This window comes from Pteropus vampyrus, unplaced genomic scaffold, assembly GCF_000151845.1.
Source record: "Pteropus vampyrus isolate Shadow unplaced genomic scaffold, Pvam_2.0 Scaffold170, whole genome shotgun sequence".
Classification (NCBI taxonomy): domain Eukaryota; kingdom Metazoa; phylum Chordata; class Mammalia; order Chiroptera; family Pteropodidae; genus Pteropus; species Pteropus vampyrus.
This window is the reverse complement of record NW_011888951.1, coordinates 3,260,866-3,279,106: the sequence shown is the minus strand read 5'-3', so window position 1 is coordinate 3,279,106 and position 18,241 is coordinate 3,260,866. Positions and strand designations below refer to the sequence as shown.

Sequence of the window (18,241 nt, the reverse complement as noted above, 5' to 3'; positions counted from 1 at the left end):
TCCCTTTCTGTGCCTTCTCAGATACCCAGACCAGGCACCAGAGCTAGGCACAACCACAGATTTGTCCTCCGATTAAGTGATTCTCCACTCTAGGAGGGCGGGGATGCAGCACAAACCCTTCTGAGGGGCATGGCAGAAACTCTGAGGGAGGTTTTGCTTTTAAAAGTATACTCAATATCTTTTTAACTTTGGAAAACAAACACAAATCTCTCTTCTTTTACTCCATGACCCACAGAGTAAAACTCAACAAAATCTTCTTGGCTAGTGGAGCTGTTTCTATCTAACCCCACCGGCCAAAAAAATTCCCAATGTTGGGGGAGAGGGAGATGTTCCTCTGTAAGGTCCACATCTTAATCTTTGATTTGTGAAACCTTTCTGTTTCTTCAAAGAGAGTATGTATTTAAAAGGTCACGTAACTATCTAGACCAAGCAATGTTTTACAGAGGAGAGAAGAGATGCCAGCAAGGAATGGGACGTACCTGAGGTCAAAAGTCAACTGGCTCTGAGTTGTCATTAAATCTCATCTTTTCTTATTGTTAAGTCCAGGGCTTGTTAATGCATTGATTAATTGATTGATCGATTGATTGATTGATAGTGAATGTGGCCCTTGAGAAACACAATATGGGCTATGGTGCTAAAAATCTTTAGTTATTAGCTCTGGAGTCAAGAGGTAAATGTCAAGCGTTGGCTCCTGTTAGAGTCAGTGAGGCTGACTAGGCTCCCTGGCCCTTAACAGCATGCAAATTCTTAGGAGGGCATATATGTCAGGGCAATTCACTCGAGCAGAGCTGTTGTGCTTCCCTTGGTCTCAAGCTATGATCAATAAAATCTAAAAACATAGGTCTAACCATCTCATGTGCTGATTGTTCAAAAGGGGAGTTTTTATTTTATTTTTCTTCTCTCCTCACAGTAACCACTCTCCAAAATTTTGTGTTTTATCATTCCATCATTTTTCTTTATAGATTTGAATATATTACCTAGTTCTGCCTATTTTTGAACTTATGTAATTTGAACATTGAATTTTTCTTTACTCAACATCATGCTGTTAAGAGGAAATGTCATTGAGTATAGCTATAATTTATTTTTTCTCTGCTATATGGCATTCTGTGGAATAGATGAAATATTTGTTTATCGTATGTTGTTGATGGATATTTGTATTTTTTTAACAATTTTTGACTATTATCAACAATGCCACTGTAAGCATCCTTGAATACAAGTGTACATGTGCAAGACTCTCCGTTATATTCATAGCAATGGAATTACTAGGTTGTCAGTTATGCAGATATTCAACTTTACTAGGTAATGCCTCCTGTTTTCCAAATTACTTTTACCAGGCGATACATTCATCCACAAGATATGAAAGCTCCCATTGCTCCACATGCTCACCAACATGTGGTATTGATTAATTTTTAACTCCTACCAACCTGGTGGGTGTGAAATAGTATTGCATTATAGTATAGATTTGCATCTTCCTGATTACTGAACTTAATATACGTTAATGTGTTTGTGAGCCATCTGTGTTTCCTCTTCAGTGAAATCTGTTGATTTCTTTTGCCCATTTTTAATTGGGTCGTTTGTCTTTTCTTACGGATTTATAGATCTCCTTTATATAATCTAGATATTAACTCCTTATCATTTATATGTTTATCTTATTTATCACATCCTTAAATAAACAGAGTTATAACTTTTAATGTAATAGAATATATCAATCTTTTTCTTTATTATTAGTCTGTGTCTTATTTTAAAAATCTTCCCTACCCTAAAAAAGTTACTCTTCCATATAAATTCCTAAGAGTTGTATACTTTTACTATTTTCATACAGGTCCACCAAACCTGGTTAAAGACTGATGTTAAGAGTCTAATATCATATTTTTCCTTAAGGTTAGCTAACTGTCCCAGTGCCGTGTGTCGAAAAATCTATCCTTTTATCTTGAACTAAAATGCCTACTCTGCAATAAAATCAATTTCTGTGTGTGTTTGGGTCTGTAATACCTTGGTTACTATCACTCTGTCTTAATTACTATAAGTTTATGATACTTCTTAATTCTTTGTCGGGTAAGTCTCTTGATAGTTCCTTCCTCTTTAGGAATGTATAGGCCTTCAATATAGGCACAAAAAATTAGAAAAACTTGTCAAGTTCCAGAAAAAAAATTGTGCTTCTCATTGGAATTGCATGGAAATTATTTATCAATTTGGTAGATTTAACATCTTTATTATATTAAATCTTCCAATTCATGAACATGATAAAGCTTTCTATTTATTTAGATTGTTTCAATAGTTTTATCATTTCTCTCCAGAAGAATTGACCATCTTTTTCTTTAGATCTATTTCTATATACTTTGTATTTTTGATGCTCTTGTAAATAGTATCTGGTTTTATTGCATTTTCTGTTTGTTTCTGGTGTATAGACATGAAATTGATTTTTGCACCTGGATTTCATATTTTCTTGACTTACTAAATTCTCTTGTACTCTGAGGTATTCTATGTAGACAGATATATATATCATCAGCAAATAATGACAGTTTTGCATCTTTCATTTCAATTCTTACACGTTTTATATCTTCTTTTCCCCCTTATCCCCATGGTTAAGACCGTCAGCATAAAATTGAGTGGGAAAAAAAAAACAAAACCACATGATTTGAGACATCTTCTTATTCCTGATCTTTTTGTTGTTGTTGCTCCTGATCTTAAAGAGAAATTTTCCCAACATTTTACCATTACGTGTTGTTATTGTTATAGATTTTTTTGGTAGATACTCTTAATCAGTTTAAGGAAGTTCTCTTATTCTTAGTTTGCTAAAAGGGTTTTTGCTTTTTGGGTTTTTTTATATATATGTTTCTTAACTTCCCAGCATAAGGTTTATCTATTTATCTTTTAAAGCTTTATTTAGTTATAATTTACATACCATACAAGTCATCCATTTTAAGCATACAATTAATTCAATGGTTTTTAGTGAATTTACTGAGATGTGCAATCATCACCACAATCCAATTTTAGAACATTTCCATCATCCCCAAAAGACCCCTTATGCCCATTTTTAGTCAATCTCTATTTCCACCTCCATCCCTAGGCAAAAACCAATCTGCTTCCTATCTCTGTTGGTTTGCCTTTTCTGGACATTTTGTACAAATGGAATCATACAATATGTGGTCATTTTTATTTGGCTTCTTTCACTTAGCATAATATTTTTGAAGTTCATCCATGTTTGTAGCATGTATCAGTAGTTGATTCCTCATATTGATGAATAGTATTACATTATATGGATATACCACCTTTTGTTTTTCCCACTTACCAGTTAACAGACATTTGTATCATTTCCCCTTTTTGGTTTTTATGAATAATGTTCCAATGAACTTTCATGTACAAGTCTTTTTGTGGCCACATGTTTTCATTTATCTTGAGTAGATATCTGAGTCAAATGACTAGGTCGTTAAACATAAATTTATGTTCAACTTTTTAAGAAACTGCCAAGCTGTTTTCCAAAGTGGATATAGCATTTTACATTCCTGTCAGCAATATATGAGGATTCCAATTTCTTTATATCCTTTCTTCTAGTTATTATTGTCTGTCTTTTTTATTAAAGCAGTCCTAGTGTGTAGGAAGTGGCATTTTTTTGTGGTTTTAATTTGCATCTTCCTAATGACTAACAATGCTGAGCATCTTTTAATGTGCTTGTTAGCTATTCATATACAGTAGTCTTCTCTTATCCGCAGGAGATACATTCCAAGATTCTCAGTAGATGCCTGAAACTGTGGATAGTACCAAATCCTATTTATATTGTTTTTCCCCCCCATACATACATACCTATGATAAAGTTTAATTTATAAATTAGGCAATTGCATGGATAGAAATTTTGTTCTTACTATAGATCTTAGCAATCTCAGATTTTTTTTTCTTTATTAGGTCAAGACCTTTCACTTTTTCACTTGAAGGAAGCACTTTATGACTTCTCTTGGGCATATCCAAATTGTGCATCACTACTCGTGTGCCTTGGGGGCCGCTATTAAGTAAAATAAGAGGTACTTGAACACCATCACTGCAATACCCTGAAAGCCAATCACTAACATAGATGGCTACGAAGTAACTAAAGGGCAGAGTGGGATAGAATGAGATTTCATCAGTCTACTCAAAACAGTGCACAATTTAAAACTTAGGAATTGTTTATTTCTGGAATTTTTCATTTAATATTTCAAACTGAGATTGAACATAATTAACTGATACCACAGGAAGTGGGGGACTAATGTATCTTCTTTGGCAAAATGTCTTTAAATCTTCTGCTTTAAAAGATTTAAAAAATTGGATCGTTTGTCTTCAGTTGTAAAACTTCTATATATTCTGGATATAAGACCTTTATCGGAATTATGATTTGCAAATATTTTCTTCTAGTCTGTGGTTAATCTTTTCATTTTCTTAATAGTGTCTTTTAAAGTACAAAAATTTTTCACTAAGTTCAATTTATCAATTTTTTTCTTTCATGGATCATGCTTTTAGTGTCCTAAGACTCTTTGCCTAATCCAAAGTTAAGAAGATTTTCTCCTATGTTTTCTTCTTAAAGTTTTATAGTTTTAGTTCTTAAATTTTGGTCTATAATCCATTTGAATTAATTTTTATGTGTGGTGTGAATAAAGGGTCTAAATTAATCTTTTTTCCATGTAAATATCCAATTGTTTCGGCACCATTTGTTGAAAAAACTTGTTACTGATTTCTAATAACCCTATTGTGGATAGAGAATGAGGAAATATGATAGTAATCCTTTGAGGTTTGTAGAGATTTGCTTTATGACCCAATAAATTGTTCAATTTTTATAAATGTTCCACATGTGCTTGGAACGAATGCATATTCTGTAGATGATGAACACAGTGTTATATGTACATACATTAACTCAAACTTGAGAATACATTAGTTCAAATCTTCTATATCAGTACTCATTTTTGTGTCTGTCTGATCTATCAATTACTGATTGAAGCATGTTAAAATCTACTATTAAGATAGTGGATTTGTCTTTTTCTTTTTGTCATCCTTTCAATTTGTAATTTATATACTTTAAGGCTCTGTTAAGTTGCATGTAAGTTTTCCTTGTGATCTGATCATTTTATCATTAGATAGTGACCCTCCTTATCTCTGGCTATATTTTTTGCCTTAGTCTATTTTGTCTGATATCTTTCAAGAGGAAAATCCATGGACTGTATACTTGAAAGATTTGATCTGGTAAGGTAATAAATAACTGTCTAAAACATGGGTTCTTTGCACAGCATCTTTCTCTTACACTTCCTCCCAGCCAGACTCACATCCTTTTATTAATCTAAGGACATCTTAATTGAGTAGGCAGCATTTTTTCCATAGAATGCCAGAGAACACTAACAATTTTTAACAGGTTGTTAAAAAAAAAAAAAATTATTTGTCATTTGGTATAAGGAAGTAAAAACATAACAGAGAAAGAAGGTTCTGCCTTTTAAAGCCAGACAGACCTAGGAAACTTCAGTTTGCAAATAGAAGTTGATGTACGTACAAAGAGAACATGAAACATTTTGGGTTCTAGATTTCTTTTCTAAGGTATGACATCTCCACATATGTGGAATGCAAAGCACAGAAACCGATGCCATTGCCAGCTTCTCCTGCAATCTGACCTGGACTTAATGGCAAGGCATATCCAGCCATATTTTAACAAACTCTGAAGGTGTCAGACCAGTCAGGCAAATGAGGGTGAGACTTTCTCCCTACCCAGATGTCATTCCCCACATGATTAAGGAGAGGGCAACTCCCGATAACTTTCCTGGGTGAGGAGAGGAGACATCTGCACTCTGAGAGAACTGACCTCTTCCAATGTGAATGAAGACCTGGTCTCAATCAACACACCAAGAGAAACCCCATTTATTCAGCACCTATTCTGTGCTGAGCCCTTGTGATTTCATCCAATTTATATTACAACCCCATGAGGAGATATTATCACCATTATTTTACAAATGAGAACACTTAGGCCAAAATAAGTTGACTTTCCAATGGACACTTAGCTAGTAAATAACATAGCTAGAATTTGGACCCCAGCACTTCTTACCTTGCTGTTTGAAAGAGAAACCAGAGAATCAGGCTTCTGTAGAAAAGAGTTTTCAATCCATATGGAGCAGCTAGGAGACTAGGTGGGGGTGGGAGGAAGGTGTGGCCACCTTTTCTCCCATTTCCTTCTGAGCCCTGGTACTTGGTACAAGGGGACATCGAGGTGGCACAATGGGCTTGTGAGTATCAGGAACCTAGATATGAATCCTGCTCCACTACCCTACCAGCTCGATGGCATCGGGCAATTCACTTAATCACTCAGGAGCCCAGTTTCCTCACCATTAACTAGTGGAGCTAATAACAGTTCTTTGTTCAGAGGGCAATATGAACATGTTCTAACTGTGTTTTCTTAGATTCTCTATTTGTCTATTTGGCATTCATTCATCACAGGGACGATTACATTAACTATGGCTTCTTGTTTTCTTGATGCTCTGGCATCATGGGCTTTACAGAGCCAGAAAGAGACAGTCTCTCTTAGAGCTAACTAATTCCTAAAGGTAGTAACAACCTGCTCCTGAGCACTGCTTTCTCATGCAAACCAGCCAATCTTGAGCCTGTGCCCTTTTAACTACCTCCTAATCTAACTCACACACACACCAAAACAATATTTCCCCTGCCCTAATTATCCAAGGGTCAGGTACAAGCAACTAAAGACCACCTCTCTAGCCCAAAGCCCACCAGACTTATTCACTGCTTACCTTGCTCCAGTGAAGGCTCTGGCCCAGACTTTCCCTCGCTCCTTCTGTTCCCTGACCCACACCAGAACTTTCCTCTGTGACACCGCCCCATGGCATACAGTGACCCACTCGCTGAGATTGGTGAGCATAATAAATTTCTTCCCTTCAAGCCCTGTTCTCATTTCCTCCTGTGGCCACATCGACTTTACCATGTACCAACATGTACATTCTTAGAACAGCTTAGCAATTTCTGGCCTATAGTAAAATTTTAATAATTGTTAACTATTATTGTTACTACTATTGCTATTATTCTAGACTAATTCCCTATTAATTATGTGACTGTAAATAATTCCCTGTCCTATCTAGGCCTCAGTTTCCTCAGGCTACTGATGGAGCTTCATGATAACCCCAGCCTCAGAGTGCTTGTCTTGAAGACCAAATATGTAAAATGTAAACAGTAGTTTATTTTCTCTTTTCTTCCTCTGTCTCATTCTAGAAGCTTCATAGAGAGAAAGATTATCTTGAGTGATAGGGTGGTCAGAGGGGACTGCTTAGCCAAAGGGGTTGAGCTGGCTTAGATTGTGATGAACTCTGAACTCCAAGACCAGTTCTAAGGCTCTGGCCATAGCTAACAATAATCTATGTTTCATATGCTAGGTATTGTTTCTTCCAGTACCAACAGTGTAGAGGGGCTGTGAGACAAAAGTGACAAGTACCCCAATTTGAGGCCCCATCCCAGGGAGCTGGCTAAGGCCTAGTCCTCAGAAGAATGGGTACGTAGAGGGACTCCAGACCAAGCCAACAGCATGTGCATAGGTATAGACACTTAAAGACATGACACATTCAATTAGGCTGCCTTCTGCATGACTGACCCATTAGTAAGTTGTTCTCAGAAGTGTTTAGCACTGTGGGGAACTTGATTTCTGCCTTCACAGAGTTGCAGACATAAAACGTACCAATTCACTTATGAACGTACACATGAGCTGCATTCCAGAATTTCACTTGTAAATCAGTGCTTGGTTTTCACAATAATTTGTTCTTAGGTGCTGAAGAAATAGCTCTTGAATGAATAAAGTACCTGCTCAATTCTCTTAGTATACACTAGATCAGTAATTGTTAGTCAATCACCTGGGGAGCTTTCAAGCTAACCGATGCCCCCATTAAGTCCCCAGCTTTGATGTAATGATTTGGGGGGTGGGACTTAGCATCGGGTTGAAGGTAATGAGAGCCACTGGTCTAAGCCACAGAAATGTAGAGACTTATGGTTTGGATTCTTAACATTAAGTATATATAGATCTTGCTGCATTTTTTATATTGCTTTTAGACTGATTCTGAGACCTATTTTGGTCTGGAGACTCTGGTGTCCTCTCTCTTCTTTCTCTTTAGGCTGCCTATTCCAGATCTGGAAGCCTTACCGAAAAGATACCCTAAATCCCAAGACTCTTTTAGGCAAGGACTGAATCAGGCATTGAACGATGGGACACAGTTAACTTTAATGATCTTCATGTAGATTTCCCCCATGGTGGGGCAGCACAGGGCAACACGTCTGAATGCTGAGCCAGCTGCCTCTGCCCATCACCTTGGCATTTTAGTTCTGCAATGAAGTCGAGGGGCCCTTGGGTTCAGGTGAAATTGTGCTGCAATCTTGCCATGGCATCAGAGTGAAAAGAGATTGGGTTTGGGAGTCACAGAGACATGGCATCTAACCCATCTAACCCCATTGGCCACTTACTGGTTCTACGGCCTTAGGCATCTCTGGGCCTCAGTTTCCTCATCTGTAGAATAGGGATGCTAACTCCTTTTCTTGGATTGCTGGGAGAATCAAATGCTATAATGTGCATGACACATACTACCCAATTACTGTTGGTTATTTCTTGCTTTTCAGGTTAATTATTTTATCAGCTGTTTTCATAGTTCTCCCACCCCCATTGTTTTATTAAGTAATCATTGTAAAAGTTTATAATGAACCACAGATTGGGGGCCTGCACCCTTGTTTTGATTGGCCCTCAAAGTGTTTTACAAGAATCTGATTCAATTGTCAACATTTAGAAACTAGAGATCTTACATAAAAGTCTGGATTTGTGGCTTCATTGAAAACATCTGCGTGACCACAATCGCTGGAGCTGTGTTGGTTTCTCGCTCGGCTCACAGTTTCCATGACTCTCTACCACCTTCCACCTCATTATCCCTCATGTCCCTGGGCTCCCTGAGCAGCTGACCGCTAAAGGCTTTGAGTCGATAGTTTGAACCCCCAGTTTATAAAGTGCTTTCACTTACTTCATCTCACTTGAACCTTGCCCATGAGGGAGATGTTACTATTACCCACTGTTTTACAGGGGAAAAAACTGAAGCTGAGACATTATTGGACCTACTCAGGGTTGTTGAAATCAGCAACAATAATAAATAGCTAACATTTATTTGCATTCAGCACGTGCCAGGCATTATTCTAAGCACTTTACATGTCTAAAATAATTTAATCCTCACAACAATTTTATTAAATATTTCCTTTATCCCTATTTTGCAGATGAGGAAATCGAGGCAGAGAGGTCAAGTGACATTCCCAAGGTCATACAGCTAGAAAGCTTAAAATAAACGTAAGCCTTCTGAGTCTTAATCCACACTTATTCCAGTGCAGTCTTTCCTTTACTCCTCCCTTACTTTTTAAAAAATGGTCAAATCTATGGTCCACGCTTCTGGTAAGATTTTGTAAAGTATTTTTGTGTGGGGGGAAGATAGGTGGGGTTACATTTTGTAATATTTGTTCCCTGCTGTATCCCCAACACCTAGTACAGTGCCAGGCATGTAGCATAAGAAATATTGAAAGACTATAACAATAAAGGCATTTATTCATTATCATCAACTTTCCTGGTGTCTGTAAATAAGATAACTAGTTAATTAATCAGCATAAAGGTGAGGACCTATATGTGGGCATATGATGGTTCTCAGCTCTTGATTAGTTCAAGTCCACTGACAAGTAAAATTCAAATAAAGGATATACGTGAATATGTCACTTGCCAAGAAAGTTACTTTTCCCATTAGAAATGATCAGTGACCCGCTTGTGATATTTTCACCAACTTAATTGGCTTGTTTCTGATATTTTGCTATTATATGAAATGCTGGAATAAATACTTTGTGAATAGCATCTTTATATGCCTGACTGATTATGACCTTCAGATAAAAGAGTATGTATAGTGTTTAGGCCTTTGGAACTCACTGCTGGAAACTTGTTACAACCAGCCTCCCACATCCAGACAGTAGGCCTAAGCCTGAGCAGGCTGCTGCACAGGCTCCACCCCTCAGGACCAGACAGCACAGCGATGTCCCGGTATCCCTGAAATACATGTCTCCCTGTTCAAACTTTTTTTATTTTTGGCTTCAAAGAATTATTTATTGAGAGGCTTAAAGAAAACTATATAAAGTGTCATAGGCGCACCACAAATGGTGGTTATTATTGCTGTTATTTTTCATTGCAACATTATCTGTAACAAAAAGTTTGGAAATAGCCTAGATACCCAACAATAGAGGAATGATTAAGTAATTAATGCTTGCAGTTCCACTCTATGAAATATAACTATGAATATAATGGTGAAGACAATGAAGTCACATGGGACAATGTCTCCATTCTAAGGATGAGTGAAAATGGAGAATTGCAAATACTAGTTTTACAGTATGTACTCATAAGTATAATGAATGGAAGAGAATATGAAGAAATAGAAAAAATCAGTGTGACTGGTGAGGCTCATGGGTATTTTTTTTGTTTCTTTTGAAAAAATTTCAGGTGTTTTTTAGTGTTTATATAACTATAGTATTCAAAATCACACAATAACTTAACCCAAACAAAAATAATTTGTTCTTATGGGTGACTGTATTCATTTCCAGTCTGCTATAATAAATGTCCACAAACTTGGTGGCTTAGAGAACAGAAATTTCTTCTTTCGCAGTTCTGGAGGCCAGGAGTCCTAAATCAAGGTGTCAGCAGGGCCATACTCCCTCCAGAGGCTCTGGGGGAGATCCATTTCATGTGTCTATCTAAACATCTGGTTACTCCAGCAACCCTTGGCGTTCCTTGGTTTACGGCCGCATCACGTCAATCTCTGTCTCTTTCTTCACATTGCTTTCTCCTCTGTGTCTGACTCACTTTTATGAGGACACTCGTCATTGGGTTTAGGGCCCATCCAGATAATTGAGAATGATCTCCTCATTTTAAGATCTTTAACTTAATTACAACTGCAAAGACCCTTTTATCAAATAGCCACATTTACAGATTCCAGGGATTAGGATGTGAACGTATCTTTTGGGGGGGGGGGCCATTATTCAACCCATTGCAAGAGAATTCAGGAACTAGGGGGAGGGAGACCAAGTCGAAACATCAGAACAGATGATGGTTAGTGGGAGAAGAACTAATGGAGGAAACAGAAGACAACTTTAACATAACAAAAAGAAATAGAACTGTCCATTGAATGAATTGAAAGGAGTTGAGAATGAGCTATAGTAGAAGTGTGAAATCCTAGACATAGCTCCCAGCCTCAATAACAGAACCATTAAATGTCTGCTATTTGTCCATCACTATGCTGAATTCACCTCTTCACTTCTTAACTCAGTTTTGCTTCTAGCTTGTGTCTCATTTGATAAAGGTCTCAAATAGTCTGAAAATGAATATGAAAATCAGGGATGTGTGCGTACTGAGAGACTGAATATATAAACAGACAATGGCCAGATAATATATAACAATTGATTCTGACCCACAACCTCTGCAGCAACCAGCTTGGGAAGCAAAACCACAACCTCTACAGTAATCAGCCCCAAATAGTCAGGACTTGGTCAGTGGTGGTCAGGTTTCCTGTTCTTTGCCTCTACTTCTAACTCAGGCTTAGCCAGAGAAAGCCAGATATGCTCCCCAAACTAATCACATAAAGATGCCTGCTTCTACTCAGCTGTTTCCAGCTTCCCTTTGCCAACAACCTCCAATTAAAGCAGCCCCAAACCTTCCTGTTTTTTCACTATAAAGCTTTCCTGCTCCCTTGCCTGACTTCGAGTCTCTGTCAAATGTACGTGATGGCGGCTGACTCCCTTGCTATAGCAAGATCTGAATCAATAGCACCTATTTGTTCTCATTTGGGTGGTCTTTGTTTATTTCCATAGTGTAGTCTCTCCATTCTGCTCAATTGAGCTCACTTAGGCTCCTACTCCTTGGTTATGACCATTGCCTAAGAAGTTGAACCACTATATCAGTGCAGTGCCTGGCACATAGTAGATGTTGAATAAATTATTGTCAAGTGAATGACTAGCACTCTAGGTTAAGGTGAAGTGTGTTGCTGTAGCTCCAAGTCCTTAGATTAAGTTCAGGAAAGTAAGTCCAGAAGACTTACTTTTAGGGAGATTCCAGTGAATTCTTGGTTATTTTGAATTCTTTGGAAAATGGAGTTTTCTAGTTAATAGAACCTTCTGGTTGACTCAATCAGAGGGTCTGAATGCACTCAAATATGTCCCTCACTGAACAAACCTTAATGCTTCTTAAAGATACAGATGGCATGTTATAACTTTACAAATATTGTTGTGAAAAGTTTTGAGAGCCACACAAAATGGGCAGAAGCTAAATGGTGCTGGCTGTGGTGGTGCGCCCACCCTAGGCACTATTGTTGAACTGAACAATCGATGGGAGCTTGTTTTCCTATTATTTATTGCTCATGATATTGAATGCAAAATAGTCTCATACCAAACCCTCCCCATGGGGTTCCTCGATTCTCTTAGTTGTTTAAATTGCAGATAAACAGGCTGTTGGGTGTTGGTTGGTTACTGGGGAGAAAGGCTGGAGGCAGAGATGAGGAAGACAGCGGGCCTGCAGGAAGTAGCTTTGGAGGCTGTTGTGCCCATGAGATTTTAGGGCCATAGGACCCCTCCACTTCTGCGAACTACACAAGGTGGCGGGCACCATTTCCAAAGCACGGAGAAGACAATTTCCTTGAAAATAGCAAAATGTTCTTCCGATTCTGCCTCCTTTTATTTAAAATTCAAAACATCCTTTTCAAGCTCTGTTTAGGTCTTTTTATAGCTATGTTTAGACAAGCTGAACAAATGAAATTTACTTAACACTTCAAATGCAGGACCTTTGGTTGATCACTGCATATTTTATGTTTTGAATAGGATTTTGAATTTGCACATCAGCAAGAATTCTGCCATGAGAATGAATTTTCTACAAAGACGGAAGACTGATCTTGTCTCTATCTCTCTTTACTTTCCCTTCCTTTATTCCTCTTCCCCTTGTCCCATCCATACTGAAATGCTCATCATTTTCCCAACACACTCATACTTTTTCTGTCTGTCTTTACAAAAGGTATTCCCACTGCCTGGAATGCCCTCTCCTCTCAGTCCATTAGTGAACTAAACAATCCTTTAAGACTAAACACAACAGGGGGTTCTGGGAAGGTAGCATAGTAGAAAGCACCAGAAATCTATCTCCCCACCTAGACAACAATTGCATTAGCAGAACTTTTCTAATGTAACTACAGTTGACTCTTGAACAACATGAGTTTGAACTGCGCTATTCCACTTATATGTGGATTTTTTTCACTATACAGTGGGCTTTCCATATTCCCAGGTTTTGTATCTGCAGATTCAACCAAACACAAATTGAAAACATAGTTGGTTTCTGCAAATATGGAGGGCTTGCTATATGCAATATTCTACATCATTTTATATAAGAGATTTGAGTATCTGCGGATTTTGGTATCCATGGGAGTTCCTGGAACCAATCCCCTGTGGACATTGAGGATGACTGTAGTTAAATTTTGGGAGTCAAAAGTTGTATGAAGATTTTTGACTGTGCAGGGGGTGGGGGTCGATGCCTCTAACCCCTGTGTTGTTCAAGGCTTGACTGTATTTTGGGATTCTGGCATCTGTTTGAGGCCTACAATTTCCAGGGAAAGGATTGGATGGTAAATTACAGTTATTTTAGTCAATTTCAGCTTTTAGCATGGTAGCAGCTGCCCATTCACCATCCGTAGCTACATGGCAAGCAGCTATGCATGCATTCCTAGAGCAGTTTGCACATAGCTTGCAGAAGCTAGAGTAGGCAAAAAGGATCCTGTCCTCCAAATATCTGGGATCTGTGCTCTGATATTCAGTTGCTCCTTTTGATCACAGAGGTACAGACAAAGCTGTGGGCGACAACTTTTGTTGCACCTCCCCCCACTTAGCTGAAGTGACTCCTAGTAAATTTAAAGGGCTAGTGTTCTTCCCACCCTTTCATTTTTCTCTTTTTTCCCTTTTGGGAGACAGGCATTAAACACTAGGGCATTCAAAGACAACTGCATAGCCTCACAAGTGGTGGGCATGATAGCAAACTCAGGCGGGTTGCCTGTGGGTCAAGTTGTCATTGTTGAGGTTGTTCTATTGTGCCAGGGGGCTCTATGCCCACTCGCTGCCTTGTTGGTGGGTGCAATGGCCTTTTTTCAGGGAGTGTAGAGTGTGCTGAGTGCCCTGGGCGAGTCTGGAGCAGATCTCTGTGCAGGCTGTGGGAGTCAATGGCGCTCTCCCTTCATTTGTGCATATGTTTTCATCCACCTTGAGTAGTTATCCACAGAAGCCTATGACTTCATACTTTCTATTTTCTTTTCTTCTTTCATAATCAAGATTTTATTGGTTGTTTTGAGAATAAGTACACAGACATTTCAATGTGTACACAATTCTTAAAGGATGTACCAAAAACCTAAGTCACATAGTTGTGATTCTTTTCTAAACAGTTATTCCAGTGACTTTCTATTTTAAAATCTGGAGGTTAATTTTCCTCAGTAGAATATCAAGTACCAATATCTTCAAATGTTGATATGCCATTATATCAAAGTCCCACTAATTCATAATTTAATATCATAATCAAAATTTCAATTTTTCACAGCATGTTAACAAAATTATTAGGAAAACTGGACTACCACGACAAAGATGTTACAGAGTGCACAAAATTCTGATAGGGAGATCTAAGATCAAGGAATGGTTTTCTTTAGGAAACGATTCTACCAAAAACATGGGAATATTAGTAATTTAAGATGTTCAAGACATATGCACGGCTGACTCCAAATTGACATTTAGTATGCTTTGTGTTATAGGATATAAAAACTAGCCCCATCTATGGAATATTAAACTGACATCCAAGACAATCAAAGCCTCCCATATTCAATATCCCGTTATTTTCTGGTTGTACCAAAAAATAAACAACGAGCAAATGATTCCATCTCTTAAAACAAGGCATTTACACTTAAAAAAAAAAATGGGATGAGGTAGAATTCCCTCTCTCTTAAAAACGTTTCTAGAGCTTCTAAAAAGCTTGCATTTACAAAAGAATTGATAAAAATATTCCTCTGGATTGTACAAGAAGGAAGACAGGGACCACTGATAAGACATGGTGTATGATATCAATCAAACTTAGCTTCTTTTTCTCCTGTTTCAGCAGAAGCCGAACTCTCCTCGTTTTTAGTTTCTCCATTTTCTGCAGGTAAATATTCTTTAGTTTTCTTGGTTAGCCACTTCAGCCTGTTTTCCCTTTGCTTCCCTTTTCCCTTTTGTTTGCACATTTTTTTTTTTTTTTTTGTCTGCAGATGCATCCTTTCTTGCCGCCTTTTCGAGATTCATTTCCACTTTCGCAGGAGCAGGTGTAGCTGACAACCTCCCCTACCAACTCTTGGCTCCTTCGCAGCCCCCTCGGCGGAGCTGACCTTCCTCTTGGGCATCATGGCGGCGGGGCGGGCGTGTGCTGGGTGCCTGCCGGCCGTGGAGCACGGAGCGCCTTCCTGAAGCTGAGCCCCTTGGTAGGGGCTGCTCCTCCCGTCGCTGGAGCTGCTGAGATCCGCGACGCGGACAGTGGGAGAACCACATACATTCTATTTTCTAAAGAACAGCTACCCATATTTAAAGCTCAGAACCCAGATGCAGAAAATTCAGAATTTTAAAAATCGCTGAACTATAGAGGGAACTTCCTGATTCAGAGGGGGAAAAAAATAAAGATGCTTACAAGGCAGACTGGCAGGCATACAAAAAAGAGATAAACAGAATCCAAGAACAGCTAACTCCAAGTCAGATGGTATCATTGGAAAAAGAAATCTTGCAAAAACGCTGGAAAGGGAGCAGTGAATGGCCTCTGGAGAGAACAGCGGAGGCTACAATAGGCTCTACTGAGTCGAGAGAGAATATTTAGCTGGGCTGGGATGATATGGAGCTATGGGATAAATTCACTGGGGAAGAGGAGAAGGATGGCTGACATTTTATGAGCACTTACTCTGTGCCAGGCCTTGTTCTAAGACTCTACTAGATTGTCTCCATCTAGCTCCCACAGAGCAACCCTGTGAGCTAGGTGCTGCTATGTGCCCATTTTATAGATGAGGAAATGAGATGCAGAGTTAATGACTCTCCCAAGATCATACTACTGGGAAGTGGTGGGAGCAGGACTCGAACCCAGATTGTTTCACTCCGTAGCCCATGGGCCTAACTACTAAGCAAAACGGCAGCTAAGCCAGCATGTGGCTGATTACACGAGATAAACAAGTCTTTTCCACACAGGGCAGAAATCCAAGTGCCCATCATTCAGTGCTCATTTTACCTTAGGAATATTTCTTAGGGCAATGCGTTCTAGAAAAACATCAGTCTACAGCTTCTGCGGCATACTTTTCCTTTCTACATTCTCAGTATTAGCTCTAACATTTTATGGCATGCTCTCTGCTAGTTAAACAACAGAGCATATCATGGGGTTTTATCACATCTAACCTCTCATCGTAATTGATTTCCAGCTGTGGTTTTCAGCATTCTCAGTAGCACCACAGCTGGTGGAATGTTTGGATAACATTATTATAAGATATTTAAAGAGATTTTAAAACACAAAAACTAAATAAAAGCCACCGCAATTATTGAAGGTATTCTGGTGTGTGTACACCACAGTCTGGTTTAGATAACACAGACAATATCCAGCAAGGATTTCTGTTTACCGGATAAAGTGGCACCACCGTGTGGCAAGAATGTAAACACCATTCACAGTTTGCTTGGATAGCCAACTTTGAAATTGTGTGTCCTGATTAGTTTTTTTTTTTTTTTTTAATTCAGGAGAGTTGCATTTTTAAAAAGTTGTATACATTAAGATAGCCTTTATTAGTATCTCATATCACACTTTCAAATTATCAGGAAGCCTCTAAAGTACAATGTGGGCGACCTATAGATCACAGTTCAGGACTGCTCCTCTTGCTCCTTAGTTAATCAAAGAAGCTATGTGAGATAGGTGGAAACTCTGATAATTGGACATTAGGTACATCACAGAGGGCCCTTGGTTGCGCCCCATCTGGCAAGTCCTCAAAAATATGGTAACAGATTGACTGTAAGTGGCACTCTGAAATTGAACCAAAGAACCTTGGGGTCTCTGGGCCAAAGCAAAATGTGAATGACAATATGGTGATTTCTCAGGAATTCATTAATCATATGAATTTAGTCACAGTCACAAGCTTGCTCTGGCTTGGTGGGTGCCTTTACATATATCTGATTTGACAACCTGCCTGGGAACACCTGCTGTGACCAACGCCTACCTCAAAGTATTGTTGTGAGGATTAAGGGAGATAACATAGGTGTACAGCACACAGCAGAGTGGCAGTCAATAATTTTTGGTTGCTTTTCTTTTTACTATTTGAAATGTGCTTTGTAAATTACAAAGTGACAAACGTACAAATGTCCTTGACTAACGTTCATTGTTAGTATGAGATAGGTGGTACTGATCCAAAGAGACCAGAGTTTCTCAAAGGCTAGTTCACATATTAATCACTTGGGGGCACTTGTTAAGATGCAGATTGTTTCAGTCACCCTAGGGTGGCGTCTGAGATTCTGCAGTTCTAAGAAGCTATCGAGTGATTCCAGTCCACCAAATGCACTTTGAATAGCAAAGGTACAAAACAGTGATCTTAACCAGACCATACATTAGAATTATGAAGTGAGATCTGTAAAGTGTGGACTCTCAGCCCCTACACAAGATCTAATGAATCAGAATTTCCAAGGGCAAGCTCAGGAATTTATAGTTTTAACAAGCAACCCAGATGATTCTGGTGCTCAGCCAGGGCAAGTATTCTTAAATCTGCTCTCCAGCTAATTCTGATTCATTCAATCAGCTGATATTTGTGGAGCTTCTACTCTGAGCCAGGCATTGAATTTGGTGAGGAGGACAAACAAAAGAACCAGCAATGACAAAGCATATGATAAACACTGGGCATGGAGTGCTCTATGTGGGAGCCCAGGACAGAGGGTGTGGGGATTCAGCCAGATTTTTCAGTCAAGGGCAAGGAAGATTTCTCTGTGGGATGTACGGTTAGGATGAAGTTTAAAGGATGAATAGGACAAAGTTAGAACAACAAAAAGAGGTATAAAAGACTACAACATGTTAGGAAAGACTTGGATTCACCTATAGAAGGAGTAAATAACTAGGTTAGAGAAGAAATTAGGAACAAGATCATGTAGGGGTGCTAGGCTAAAGAGTTTGACCTTCATT

General features: G+C 38.7%; 1 pseudogene; it reads right to left on the bottom strand.

The window, feature by feature from the left end:
• Positions 1-15,125: 15,125 nt before the first annotated feature.
• Positions 15,126-15,590, bottom strand: LOC105299009 (annotated as a pseudogene).
• Between the last annotated feature and the right edge of the window lie 2,651 nt (positions 15,591-18,241).